Raw genomic sequence first — 14,838 nt, forward strand, 5'->3', positions numbered from 1 at the left:
TTTAATATTGGATTGGATTGTCTTGATATCCTCTAGCACTATTTCTTGTTCTTGTTTCGGAATAATTTTTATCCAATTTGCACCAATTATGAGAAATTACGGGCCTCAATAGCAGCATCGAAATAGTAAAATTAGACTTCATATCGACGATGCGCCCTTGCAGGATTTAGAGCTATGAATTTAGAAAAGAGGGGGGAGGATCTGGGAAAGGTTGGTCCGTTGGTGCCATGGACGCATTAGGTCTCTTTTATTTGCCGTTTTGTACTGCTCACAGCTGACCCAAGGCAGCAGGACTGTCCAGAATAAAGATCCCCAGGTGGTCAAAATTAATCCGGAGCCCTCCACTACGGCGCGCCTCATCGCCTGCGTTGCGTCGGCGCGTTAAACCCTACAATCAATCAATCAGGACTGTCCAGAAATCGTTCAGGACTGCTCAGGACTGGCAAATAAAAGAAACCAAGAATTTCAATGTGGCGCACCATGGACACAAAAAAGGTGGCGCGCACCTACTCACGGGGATTGGCCATGACAGACCATGATCGGCCATCTCATGCTGAAAGATGGGTAAGAAACAGAAAAGACGGAAATGGAAGTGAGAAAATAATATTTGGGAAGGGAACGCAAAAATTTTCAGCAAAAAAAGAGAAATTCTGGGCGAAAATGGAGCATGGACAAAGAAGGCCGCGTAGAGGCCCTTATTATCACTATATTCTAGGCACTATATTATTATAGTGCCTGGAATATAAGCACTATAATATTATCGCAGCGAAGACAACGATCGAAGGCCCGAGCGCATGGAGGAAAGAGAAGTGTTCTTTCCTCCATAGGCCTCCTGCGCTGGAGTTTTGGCGACATGCAGCGCCCCTAGCGGCCGACGCCTCTGGGTAGTACAAAAGCAGACGACCCTCGCCGCCCTCCATGTGTTTTCAATTACAAGCCAGAGTGAAAGTTGGTTGTGGCGCTTTGCGGCGAGTTTAAATGTCTGCATACTGTATGAAATAGCCCTTAAAGTAGCTGCAGAGGCTAAACAAAATAATATCCGCTAAAAGAAGCCGATTTGTCGGCTTTCTTTTGAGCGAGCGGTCGCGGTGGTCGCGGCGTGGGACACTATCGTAGGTCGGGTGGTTTAACTGTTTGACGACAGCTACAGTTTTTTTCTTCTTGCGTGCGGTCGACAAAGGAAAGTTCATTAGTAGCATAAACACGGACCGCTGCTCATCTTACATCCTGAGGTAACTGCAAAAGGTTGCTTCATCGGGAGCGTGCAAGCGAACGCAAGAATTGCGCAGCCGACTCAGCCGACACTGCTGGCCTGGCACCGCCTTTGAAACGAGTGGAAATTTTGTTTCGTATTTTCGCAAACTAAATGATTTTTGCGTAACGTTTTACGCCGCACGATTTACGAACGGCAGGGTACATGTATACTAGCGAGCAGGTGGGGCAATAGCGCCAATTAAATAAACAAATTAAGCGCTATTAAAGGACGCAAACACGCACCAAATCACACGCACAGCATAACATAACACAGCCGCATACACGGCGCGGGGCCCCGAATATTTACATACGATCATCACTGACTGTGTTGGTTTTCTAGTGCAGGGGTCGTCAAATCTGAACGCCGACACGACAGTTTTGACTTCAAATGGAGTTAGACAGCGAGAAAATTAGAATTGGCGTTCTCCAGTTGAATTCCCCCCCCCCCCCCCCCCATTATTCACACTTCGCCAGATCAGATTATTGTCAAATATTATTAGAAATTCACTGAATTTTTTCACTTTGCATTCAAAGCCCTCTCCTCCTCCCCCCCCCCCCCCCCCCCCCCCCCCCCCCCCCAATTTGCCGTCCAGCCCTCCGCCGTGTCGGCTGCATGGAACTCGGCCGTTGCTGACCCTTCTTATTCTAGGCTATTAAGTGCGAACTGGGAATGTATGCTGCAAAGAGCATATAATTAAGTAAAGTGAGAGCAAACAAGGAAAGCGAGCGGCCTCTTAGTTCACCCGACCACTAATTTCGGAATCGCAAACCAGATTTCACGCTTCTGACGGTCGCTGCTTTTTGTCACTGAGACACGCAACAAAACGGCAAGCTAACGCTGCACCATGTATTCGTTACGGCGACGCAAATGAGCACTGTTTAATGAAAGTGCACGCATTGTGTGCAGGTACGCAAACGAGCGGCGCACCGCAGCAGGCGAGCCTGCGGTCCGCCGGACTCGCTGGCTTTTTAAAGCGCGATTATCGCCGATTGCGTCACTCTTCTTTTTTGATCGGCTGTTTTTAGGATGTCTTTGTCATCTATAGTATTAGTTTAAACTAGAAATTTTACTTAAAATTTCACTTCGTACGACCATCGATCGGTGAACCTGCGAGTAGCAGACGCCGTCACGGTCCCGGCACTTTCGTCGGCGCTGAAAACGTGTTTAGCGCTGCAAAGCTTTTTCCCCTAATGCCAAGTTGATCGCTGAAATAGATCGGACGCGTCGGGGATGAGCTGGTGACCACGTCGCAAAATAATCGCGAGCGTCGAGCTCATTTTGCTTCTGTCAACCACGGGATCCTATGGGACCCACCCAGCTTTGTACTACCCGGAAGTACTGCCCGGAAGCCGCTTGCGCAGCGCCCCCTGGGCAGCGCAGGAGGCCTATGCCCGAACGTGAGCTCGTAGCTCACGCAGGCAGTAATAGGAGAGAGGAGGAGATAGCCTTTATTACATCAGGAAGACGCTAGGTCAAGTGGGGGAAGTGGGAGTAGAGGGTGGGATATTCGAGGCTTGGGACATCTTGAAAATAAACCGTTCAAGTTGAAGCTGGTTGGCTCCTTACGAAGGAAGAGGCCACGTGGGGTGAGGAGAGCAGGCTCACGGCTCTAAACTGCTCGCGCTAGACCGCTTTCTAGAGAGTAGTGCGCAATTAAAGTCAGCGTGGAGGGTTCCAGTGTTCGAGGGTCGATGTAGGAGGAGGAGGCATTTGGAGGAGGCTTGAAGTTTCTGTAACGCGTAAATTTTGGACAGTGCCAAATTAGGTGCTGGAGATTGGCGGGTGTGAGGGAGGCGCAGAAGGGACATCGAGGCGGCAGGGATGGGGTGTACCATTTACGGAATGTCTCTGGGGTTAAGCTAGCATTTGCAAAATATTTGTTCATAAAAATTTCGGCTGATCTTGGGAGCGGGGGTAGAGCAGATAAAAAGCCGGTTGGAGTGAGGGTCTTGAGGCGGTCTTTTTTGTCTTTTTTGTACAGTAGAATCTGTATGGCTGGCGGTAATGACTCAGGAGGCGGAGGAGCCAAGTCGGGTAGCAGCGGAGGACTGGAGGTTATACACTCCCGTGCAGCCGAGTGAGCTGCCTGGTTCCCCGGTGAGGACTCCTCGTGTCCAGGCGACCAGTCGATGCGAAGATGGATGCCGCTAGATTTTAGGATGAAGATCTGATGCAGGATTTTGTTGGCAATGGGATTGGTCGATGTGGGACTTTGTAGTGTCTTTAGGGCTTCGAATGAGTCCGTCAGGATGCGTATTTGTGAAGGGACGGAGGAGTGAAAGTCGAACATGAGGAAGTCGATGGCTTGAATGATCGCATGGAGTTCCGCTTCCAGAATGGTAGCACATGGAATATTAAGGGTTCGTTTGCCTTGGATGGAGGGGAGATCAGGTGATGTACATGCGGTGCCAACTAGTGGATTAGCTATGCTTGCGTCGGTGTAAATATTAATTTCTTGGGGGCGTTTACTGTTCCGGAGGGCGTTGATGCGGGCTGCGCGGACGGGGTGGGCGTTACGCGGGACGGGATGGGTGGCGCAGTCCGTGACAGAAGGGCGTAATAGAAGATTCGCAAATATATCCTTCCCACTGGAAATTTTCGCGAAACACTTTGACGGAAACAAGAATTAGGTGCCGGAACAGCTATAGGTATAGTTGTGGAAGTGGCAGTGTGAGAGGGGTGTGGAAGCGATGGAAATGGACAAACGAAGACGTTGCAGACGGCCACGTGGGTATGGCGGATAGGTGAGCCGCCGAGAAGCAGCACCTAGTGCGGCGGCACCGTGACATGTCAAGCGGGACAGTAGACCCCTCATGAACTACCGCGTTAGATACCAGGTCACGCATGACGAGCTCCATGTATCTGATAATGCAGAGAACATTTGCCGCGTCACGCATCCGATGATCTGCGCCGCGTGCGGGGAGATATGAGCATCAGTGGTACCAGGTGGAAGTGCACCCGCTGCAGTTTGACTTCGATCGCTGCAACAGCTATAGTTGCTACCACGGAGCAAGATAAACAGGAGCGCCGACTTCGCTCTCTCCTGCGGGCTCTTAATGTCCACCACTCGCGGAGCACAATGTAGATGGCGCAGCGAATGGTCAAGCGGCCGGCGTGCTCCGTGGTTGCTACATTCTTCGCAAGCATGACCCGAGCCACGCCCTCGTACGCTATGACACAGCTGCATTTGCACGGGTAAAAATGACCAAGTGGCAAGGAGCTGTTAAGATCCAGACTAGTGGGATCTTCGTTGGTGCCTAGGTTGTGCGTGGACCCGAACGGGAGTAGAAAAACCCAGACCGTGTCGGCGGAAAGGCCGGTAGGGTTATAGACATCCGTGGCTGAAGACGAAGTCCTGACAAAATGTGGGCAGTGTCCGCTTGTGTTCGGGCCTAGTCCACATGTACATACCTGCTGGGATGCCTGGGCAAGCTAAGCCAGCACTGCTCCCAGTTTGTGCCCAGCTAGCCCTACCTGCTGCAGCTGGGACCACCTGGGCGTGCCGATGGTCGCCCCACGGGTCGGTAGCGGGGCGCAGATGCCGCTGCGGACACCCTTCAGTGGGAGAGACCGTGTGGACGTGCGGCTCGACATCGAGTCGCTGAAGATTATGCATGATGGCCACGGAGCTAGGATGGAACCCCAAGATTAGCGAGGCCGTAGGCAGGACTGGAACAATTCACAGAGGGAGGAACTAGTGGGCGGACGAATGGGTCCAGTACGATGATCCCAACAACTGTTGGGCTCTTCACCCCAGTGACGTCTCCATAATGTTTTCCACCGGAGACGTACTTCGGATCTGTGGAGAGAGCCCACCAACTTAAGGAGTGGAAAGTTGGACACGGAGGGTGTATATTGATGTAATGCGGAAGGAGCTGAAGCTCTACATGGTCGGTGTTTTCCGACTGAGCGTCGACGGGCAGACATGAACGTTCAACCCGCTGTTCCTCGTGGCCATCCCTGGTTCGACAGCAGAGATCAGCAATTTGGTTAACACTGGAGAGCGGCACGAATAACTTGCAGCGCTGAGCCACCTGATGAGCATGTTCGTGGGAAGGAGCCAGTTGCGTAGCCAGAAATATATTCCGGGGGGTGTTGTACGCAACCGGGGAAAAGAAAAAAGAAGAAGAAAGGGAGACTGCGCCGGATGCCCAAACAATGTATGTCACCTTCAGTGCCGGTCTTATGGGTGGGTGACCAGGGCGGTCGCCCAGGGTGCCGGTGAAAAGAGGGCGCCGACCTGCGCGGAACGCCCCTCCCTCCCTGTTCTCTCCACCCGGCTCTGTCTTCCGTCCACCAAAAGAAGACTTCGGCGGCGCACTTTTAAGTGAGGAAGGAAACACCTACGTGCAAATAATCCGGTGCACTTTTATGTGAGGTAGAAAACGCTTATATCCAAATAATCCCAAATTATCAAGCCTATATCGAGCAACATAGACCCATAATTTCACACCCAAAACGAGAGTGCGTAGGTGGAATTGGCCTTCCGAGATACCGCCTCCAGAGGCTTCGAGAGACCTTATGCACAAAACTAACTCAAGTGTAACTTTTACCTTCCGACACTTACGCTTATTAAACAAGATGCTGAAATAAAGAACAAATGTTATGCTCAAAGGGCGCCTTGTCGCGAAGTTATTGGCCAGAAAGTAAGCTATACTTAAGGCAGAAAAAAGTGACGCACAAAATTGAATTGATTTTATTTTTTTTAGTAAAGAAAGATTTTTTGCTACTGTTGTTACTGTGTGCATGGATATGGTAAAAAAATTCGTACAATGGTCGGACTACTTCGGAAAGATAGGTTGCATTTCCGGGGTCTAACATTATTTTAAAGCCCCGGTTGGTTTTATTTTAAGAGAGAGAAAGAGAATAAATCTTTATTTATCGAGCAGAGGCTTACGTTTTGGGCTTCCCCCCGTCGAAGATCCCTGGGATTCTTTGGTTTCGATTGAAATCTCCTCCCTCCCGTGTTGCAAACAAACTGAAGAAAAACTTTATTACGGTAACACGTGGCTACAGCTGTCTTCTCTTACGTACATTTCTAAGCAGGGCCTAAAGGCTTAAATAACTGGCGTGTGTTCAAAGTTTTAAATAGAAACAGAAGAGACTCAACTTTAAAGTAGAAGAGGAAGCCTAATTTTCGCATTAGGCTAACTAACCTGATCCATCCTGACCAACCTCGCACGGTCTACAATATTACTTGAGGAGGTTGTGCTTATATTGACAGCACTCATTTGGCCCCGCTAGAGTATTGCCCATGTATGTGAGGAAAAGGGGTGCGCCAATTCCAGATCACAGCCGAGACACTTTTATACAGCACCGAATCAATCCATAATAATATACAGTAATCCCTCGTTAACTCGAACTCAGTGATCTCGAAATATCGGTTAAGTCAAAACTGTTTCTCTCCGCGCATTTACCTCACATAGGTGATACGTAATTGTACCCCTTTATTTCGAACGCTTTTTCGGGGGCCCATGGATATCTCGAAATGTTGGCAGGGAGGACACAAGGCGAAGTCCGCTGCAGGCAGCTGATAAGGTCTCTCTCTGTTCGAACCCTTAGCGCCAAAAGCGGTCGTGAACGGCAAATTTACGCGGGCTACGTACGCCCTGTGCGAGGCTGATGTTCCCGTTACTGGAATGCTGTCCGACGCCTACATCATTTGGATAGCTGCATGCGGACGACGAGCTGATCATGCGGGTGACGAGGAGCCTCGAAAAGTGCTTACAATGGCACAAACAAGAAACATTCCGCGCCTGCTTCGCAACAAAGTAGAATGTAGTGGTGGCAACCTACGATTGAAGAAATGCATTGAGAAGCTCGTGCACGCCTTTCTTGGCGAAATTCAAACACCAAACAGGCGAACATCACGCAGCTCTGTTTCCTGCGAATTATTTTGCCTTTATCACGAAAGCTCCCCTGTGCAGTGGAGCATTTTCTACCAGCACTAGCTCTTATATCAGTGACCTGTCCACAAATTTTTGGCATTTCGGTCAACTCGAAACTCCGCTTATCTCGAAAATTTCAGCGGATTTTATGACTTGGAGTTAACGAGGGATTACTGTAGGGGCATTTTCTATGTAAAAGCCAAAAGAAACCCCAACTTCACTGTCATCAAGTTTACCTCTGAAACTTTGTCCTTCCGTCAATATGTTACCTGAGGTGTCTACCCGGAGGTAGCGCACCGCTGTTTGTTCTGTGGTACTAAGACCCACACTTCCGTATCTCGCCGATGTTTCCTTGTCTGTCTGGTCCTCTGCGCCGCACATTTTAACAATGAGAAGGCGCACGTACGTGGTACTGTAGAAAAATTAATAATTTTACGGCGTATTCTGCGAAAAAAAAAATGAACGGAGGCTTTGATCGGTCCCTTCAGTACAAAGATCTTATTCCTGCTCCTGCTGTCTGAGAGTAGCTATATAGTTGTTTCGCTGTAAACCCCGTCGTATTCGCGCCACTAGCACTGGTTGGTTGCTTATAAAGGCTAAAAATCAGACAGTCAACAGAAGGTTTAAAACCATACAGACAAAATCAGACAGTCAATCAGACAATATTGGGGCTTCGCTAGTGCGCGCTATAGCTTCTTGGTGAATAAATGCAGTTGTCGGGCATTTTGGTTAATACAACTAACCTTTTTTTTTTTTTTTTACTGGAACGCTTATTTTCGTTTGTGCATTTTAAGCAGCATTATCTGCTTGAAATGCACATGGTCTGTGACCTGATAGGACCTTAGGCAGCGTTATGTCTGGCGCATTGATTCGCGGTCCCCGTTCAGGGTTCAGCCACCGAAATACATAGCTCGCCTGAATGAACTGTCAAACATAGTTTTGTTGTACGATTAGACATCATCCTAAAAACGAAAAGAATCAATTGCAAAAAGGTAATTATAAAACATCCAGCATCCCTTCGTAAAAACAGTTGAGAGAAGAGCGAAAGCGATGGTTTTTTGCGCACTATAAAACGCATTTAGGAACAATCTAAATGTATACCGACACGTGATTTATGATATTGTACTCCTCCTTCATGACCGATGCACGTATTGTCTTATCCAGAACCGTTCCTTTTTCGCGATGTTCAACTGACCGCTTTAACACAATAGAGGCTCGGTAACACGCATGTAGAGTCAGTCGTCTTAGCGGGTAATTTTCATGTAATTTGTTTCGGGATACTTTTGATAACAGAAGAGTTACAGCCGTTTTCTGTAAGCATACTTCCTTCGTTGATGGCCATGCTTCTCGGCAGAACAGGTAATGTGGGGAAGCCAGCTTACAAAAACCAAGCTTACATCGATACCTTAAAAGTCGGCGTCGCCTCTAAACAGAAATGCATTGCTGGGAAGACATTTTTTTGAGCCGTCTTACATAAAAAAATGAAGGCCCTGGGACCTGCTTTTATTTTTTGATCAGAGCTCTTCGGTCGGCCAACCAGTCTCTGGGGAAATGCGTTAGTTTTTTGACAGGACGCCATCGGCCCCACTAAGGAAGTTTTCGCTTTAAAAGAAATTCAGTGTCCTTCCGCTCTGTGAAGAAGGATAAGCAACGAAGCTGTCGTGCCGAGCCTCAACGCGAGCGACATGCTTTTACCGGGAAGCAGCCCAAGGAATGTACAAAACAATACACGTTTGTTTGCAATTTGCGATTGAGCATACTTCCAAGTCAATAACCTGAATGAAACCTGGACGGACTAGGGTTTTATTTGAGCGGACAAAAATGGGCTGTCCGTTTCCCTCCCATAGAAGTCCGTGTATTGGCAGCAGACGGGAATTCCCCAATATTTACAACTTCACTGTGAAGATATATGTAACTCTGAAACGTAAATGAAATTCCGCGTAATGGTAGAGCCGTCTTAGCGGTTTTTGGATAGTTTTAATGAAACAGGAGTCATAGCCGTTTTCTATAATCATACTCCTTCCGTAGACGGACGTTCTTCACTGCACGACACACGATGTTAAAAAGCCAGCTTACAAATAAAGGCCAATTAAAGTCGTCTTCACCTCTAAGCACAAATTTAGTGCTGAGGAGACATCTTTTTAGTGGAAATATAAGCCGTGGTATACCAAAATATGGAGGTCCTGGGACTTTTTGATTAATTTTATAATTTTCCCTTACGGTAAAGGTGTGGCGGCGCACAGTTTTACGATTCCAGGGATATGAGTGGGCGCCGAAAAATTGGCGCTGCGCTCCTCTGTGTGGACCGCCCCATCTGGTCGTAACTGTCTTCAGGTTAGACGCGGATTATCCGCTCATTACTGAGTAGTCGTCTCCCGTGTCTATGAGGGCGAATATATCAAAGCCGTCGATGGACAACTGGACGTCGGGCGCCGCCTTCCTCAAGTTCCGGGTGCGTTAATTGGGGCGTCGTATTTCGGCTTGTGGTGGTGGTGGTGGCCCAAAAAATGAACATATCCACTTAGGGGGATCGGCCAAGAAGAGTTCTTTGCGTGTTAAAGGTGGGGCACTATGCGTCGTCGTTGTCTCAGCGGCAGGCTCGGTCATGTCGGGTTCGTGTAGCACCGTGTGGCTGTCGTCGTGTTCGAGAGTCAAGTCAGGGTTAGATAGGGTTGTCGAGCTGAGGGCATGTTGTGAATCGCGGTCTTCGGTGTGTCCTTGCATCGTTGGAGGATTTCAGGTTTTTCGCCGTAGAGCAACTTCACCTCCAGAAGTTGCTGCGTTTAGTTTCCCCTACGTGGGCTGCGGAATCTCCCACGCGTGGAGTTGCTTCGACGGCTTGGTTACCGGTATGGGTAGGGTGACGGGAAACGGTTAAAGCGCGCTAGACCTCGGACAGGTATTCTTCGATTTCAGTATGGCGCTGGCCGGGTAGGGGGTGTGGTGCGTCGACGGAGAGCCCTCGCAAACCGAGCCTCTTATAGTGGCAGCGACGGTAGATGTGGTCGGCGTCCCCGCAGTGGTAGCACAGCGGACGATTTCGAGGGTTCGCCATACGTCTGTTTTCTTTGGCGTCTAGTTTTGGACTGCATGGGGTCTGGCGGGCGACAGTGGACGGTGGTACGGCGGCGCGAATTCGGCCACCGTTTTAGGAGGGTTACGGACAAGACAAGCAAAGATCTCTTGCTTTTACTCCTCGCATCAGAAACCTTAGTTTCTTTTCTTCTGTAATTTCCGAGTCCGCACGACGAAACACTCTCTTCATCTCCTCAACAGAGATCATGAGCCCTTCGTTAAAGTGTTGCGTGTGCGTTTCCAGCAAAAGTGCTGCTCGTTCGTTTCGCACGACGGTGGCGAATGTTTTAAGGAACTCGCTTTTGAAGATAGTCCAGTCGGTCAGGGAGCTTTCGTGGTTCTCAAACAATATTCGAGCCGCATCTTCTAAATAGAAGAACACATGCCGAAAAGTTTCTTCGTCATTCCACCTGTTAAAGATCGGGACGCGTTCGAATCTCTGCAACCATTCCTGAGGGTCTTCACCGGGAGATCCGTGGAACGATGGTGGTTCCTGGGACTGCTGCAGGACAAAGGGGGGAGTGGCTTCATGCACCATGTTGTCGGTTGCGGCGGTCTTACTTTTGGTTTTTCTTGGTGGGAGACCAAACTCGGCCGGTAAACCTTGACGTCGGCGGCTTGCTCGGCTTGGGCTGGCTTGTCGGCTTCCAAAGGGTGAGGCAGCATAAAGGGTGTGCGCACCCCGCACCTCCACCAGATGTCACGTAGCCAAAGACGACGCAGTTGTTGTCTTAAAGGAAAAGCAAGATTACAGGAGCGAACTTATGCTCCTCCCCTAACAACTCAAAGAATACACAGGCGGCGAAGCAGCAGTCAGCAAAATGACGTGCGCAGGCGAGTGTCGGTGAATCGAATGCCGCGGCGTTTGTTCGGCGAGAATTTATCTTTCGGCGTGATTGTTTCTCGAACCGTCCAATTACATCGAGAACACTGGGTATCATAGAAGATTATTCTGGTCCAGTTACGACAGGAAAAACACTCTCCCTATCAAATGAGAAAACCCGTGCGGCATCAAAAATAAAGGATGGAACACGCGCTTCACTTGGCACACAAACACAGCCGGACACGGCCGGGCACGGCCGTGTCCGGCGTTTGGACATTTAGGCAGGGCGGCTTCACGGCTGACATGGTCGTAGGCCTTCTTGATATCCATTGCAAGGACAGTTCAAATCCGGCGAGAGCATCCTCCGATCAGGATCATATGCAGAAAAGTGCTGCTGTCCGTTTTCTACACCCAGCTGTGGTCGGAATCCCCTTTGGGCAGGATGATAACAGTAATATCCCTCAAGGCACCAAGTAAGAAGTGTAGCTATGCATGAGCTCTATCAGCTTACAAATGGTTGATGTAAGAGCTATTATTGGTCGAAGGTGAGAAATAAGGTCTGGTGTTTTGCCGGGCTTCGGGATATCAAGGATTTCCGCGTGACGCCAGCAGTCAGGTATCACGGCTGAAGTCCATAATGTATTTATGGCTTCAAGTATGGCGTCGAGTGTGCTACCTTATGTGTTCTTAAATGGTGCCGCGAACCATGCATTGGGTTTGTTTATGCATGTGTTTTGTTTTAACGCCCGGCCGTGGCGCTAAGGGCATGGGCGAGAGGGGCGACCACCCCGAAACCCTGGCTGGCACCGGGCCTCCCTGTGGGGCCTCGCGCTCCCGCCAGTGGCGGATTCGAACACCGCCGCTCCATCTAGACGACCCAAAACATAGGCCTCTATTAAGGCCCATGTGAGCATCCTTCTTCGCTTACGAGGGTGCTGCTTTGGGCCTGTTGGTATGACATGACGGAACCCACAAGCGCCTTGTGTTGTCCCACTCGCTTGTCCCTGTGTCCTAGCGCTTCAAGATTCCGTTCTTCGCTTAGTTAACTGAATAAATGCTCTGCGTTTTCGGGATCGTATACGGGATCCAGAAAACGAAATTTTCGTGATGCGAGCTTTGCAGGGATTTCCACGACATAACTATGGTACAGTCGTCCACAGGCTTTGCTGCAACATAAGTTTTGACTTTAGCGTGGAATATATCTCAGAAATTCGTACGAAAAACTGTTCAAACGAATGTGGAGAACGTAAGTGCTCCCTTAAACGGGAAAGAAATGCAGCAGTTGTGACTAAATTACCTTACACCAAAGCAGGAGGAGACGATAAGTGGGTTAGGCGTTGCTCCAGCTAGACAGGACGTACATGTGCCTGCCCCATTAAACTTTTAAAGAGCTACACTAACTTATCCCCCCCCCCCCCCCCCTGTGTCGGGGGCATTGGTGCCCCAGTATAGGGCGATGCACATGCCCAAGGAACGCATTTTAAAAAGAAATTCTAACGAAGTACTTGCAATGCAGGTACACCACACATCTTGTGTGGAACAAAATATAACATTTCTTAGTGTAAAGTACCAAGTATGTTGTTCTCATCGAAACACGAACTACTTGACACTACTGCTAATATACATTTACAAGACTTCGCGTAGAAGTAGCCGTTTCAAGATGTTTCAAACTGTTTCTACACGCCTTCAAAACGACTTGTGTTTCATGGGACATATGGTGTTGCCTTGTGTATTTTTCCCTCATGGCCTAGCATTGGTTAGAAAACTGATTCTAGTAGCAAATGGCATATGCGACAGTACACATGACCGCGTTACATATATACACATGAAGATGCGTAGCTGAAGGACGCCTTGGTGTCGGCGCTCGTGATGTATACACGCCAAAGACGTCACACACCGTTTACATCGGTCATTCGCGCGGCCCTACCAGGAAGCGTTGAAAAATGGCGGCAAAAAGTGAACGAATTTCTTTGTAGATGCCCCAGGTCAAGGCAAGGGCCTGGGCCGCGGAAGAGGCCAAGTTCACGGTCGTGGTCAGGGTAACAGCCTGGGCAAGAAGGGCGGCATCCTGCCGATCAACGAAGGCAGCCTCGTCGGCGGTGTCGCCCCTCAGCCAGCGGGTGGCCACTTCCGCGAGTCTGGTGGCTTCAGGCAACGCGAGGATGTCCGGGTGGAAGCGGGCTTCCAGGAGACGGACTTCTACAACCGGGGTCGAGGCAACGGGCGCCGCCTTCCTGAGCACCAACGCCGGGGTGCTGCAGTCGGATTGATTGATTGTAGGTTTTAACGCGCCGACTCAACGCAGGCGATGAGGTGCGCCGTAGTGGAGGGCTTTGACCACCTGGGGATCTTTAACGTGCGCCGAAATCTCGTACACACGGGCGCTTTTGCCTTTCGCCTCCATGAGAAAAGCGGCCGCCACGGCCGGGAATCGAACCCGCGTCCTCGTGCTCAGCAGCGACGCCTTAGCCACTGAGCCACCGCGGCGGGTGGGGTGCTGCCGTCGGGCTTCCTGCAGGAGGTCAAGGGAAAGTTCAAGATCATGGGCAAAGTCCGCGGTTATAAGGCTGCCAGCTCTGCTCAGAAGCAGGGATAGGCCTACTTCTGCGACTTAACCCTCGGACGGCGTGTTTCCCCACTGGGTTGCTATTGTGAGGACATTCGTGCCCATGGACGAGTGATGTCTGCAACGAAGCTCGTTTACTGCGACTAGTACCGGCCACGGGTGTCGTCCTTAGCGCCAAAGAAGACTTGCTTTACATGGACAAAACGAAAAGATGTGTGTGTTGCCCGCGTAAGAGGCATCGCTCTAATCGAAGTTACACGCCTATTTCGGACTTGGCTTGATTTTTTTCTCGCAATAAAGGGCAAACGATAGGCAAGCGTGCACATGCGGAAATTTTACTTTGCAGGAGTCATGGTATTGCGATTACGGGCGCTGGGTGTTGCGCGCGCGCGCGTTCGTGCGAGTTAGTGGGTCCGGGGGTTAAAAAGGTCTCCTTCACCCCGAGTAGTTATAGTGGCGCTGGTTACCACGCTCAAGCGCAAGATACAGTGTACTAAGCCATGGCGGAGAGCTTAGTCGCCCAGATCGCCAAATTTATAAGGCATCCGACATGTAATCGGAAGGCGGGTGACGTGTGTTTTAAAGGCGATAGTCTTTCTTGGGTTACGTAAACGCGAAAATTTTGGTCTGTCTGTCTCTCCCTCGATACAGGCGCACGGCCAAAGCTTAAAGGAGTTCTGAACGAGACGTTAATATAGGCAAAACATTTCCTAACTACTAAACATGAAGGCAATGTTTACACTTTGCCAACATTGATGAACAAAATGAAAAAAAATAGGCATATTGAGGCAAGACATCAATACATAAGTGACACTGCATTCTTCTTTTAATTAAAAATACATGACGGCCTGATTTTTTGCGACAGGAAATAAAAAATGTGCCCTGGAAAAAGTGTTTTGACCTCAACATATGATGATGATGATGACGACGACGATGATGATGATTACTATTAAAGGCATCCCCATCGAATCGGGGTGACGGCATGCGCCACCTCGTTCGCAGCGCCACCTTGTGGCAGTGTTCCAAGTTCAACAGTACCAAAAGGTTGCCGCCGATGGCGCACGAGCAGTGAAAAGCGGCAAAATTGAATTGACTTGAGCAAGCACTGTATTTATCGTGGGAGGAACGAAACGGGAGAGGAAGAGCGTGAGTTGTGGGCGGAAAGAGAAAAGAGGCATTTACGTGGCAGGGGCGGCAGAAGACTGTCGCCCTTCGACGACATTTGCTGCGT

General features: G+C 49.6%; 1 pseudogene; it reads left to right on the forward strand.

The window, feature by feature from the left end:
- The first annotated feature begins 9,553 nt into the window (after nucleotides 1–9,553).
- LOC144159281 (uncharacterized) lies at nucleotides 9,554–13,637 on the forward strand (annotated as a pseudogene).
- Nucleotides 13,638–14,838: the final 1,201 nt, after the last annotated feature.

This window comes from Haemaphysalis longicornis, unplaced genomic scaffold (assembly GCF_048455015.1).
Source record: "Haemaphysalis longicornis isolate Haplotype H1 unplaced genomic scaffold, Haemaphysalis longicornis Haplotype H1 scaffold_1, whole genome shotgun sequence".
NCBI lineage: Eukaryota > Metazoa > Arthropoda > Arachnida > Ixodida > Ixodidae > Haemaphysalis > Haemaphysalis longicornis.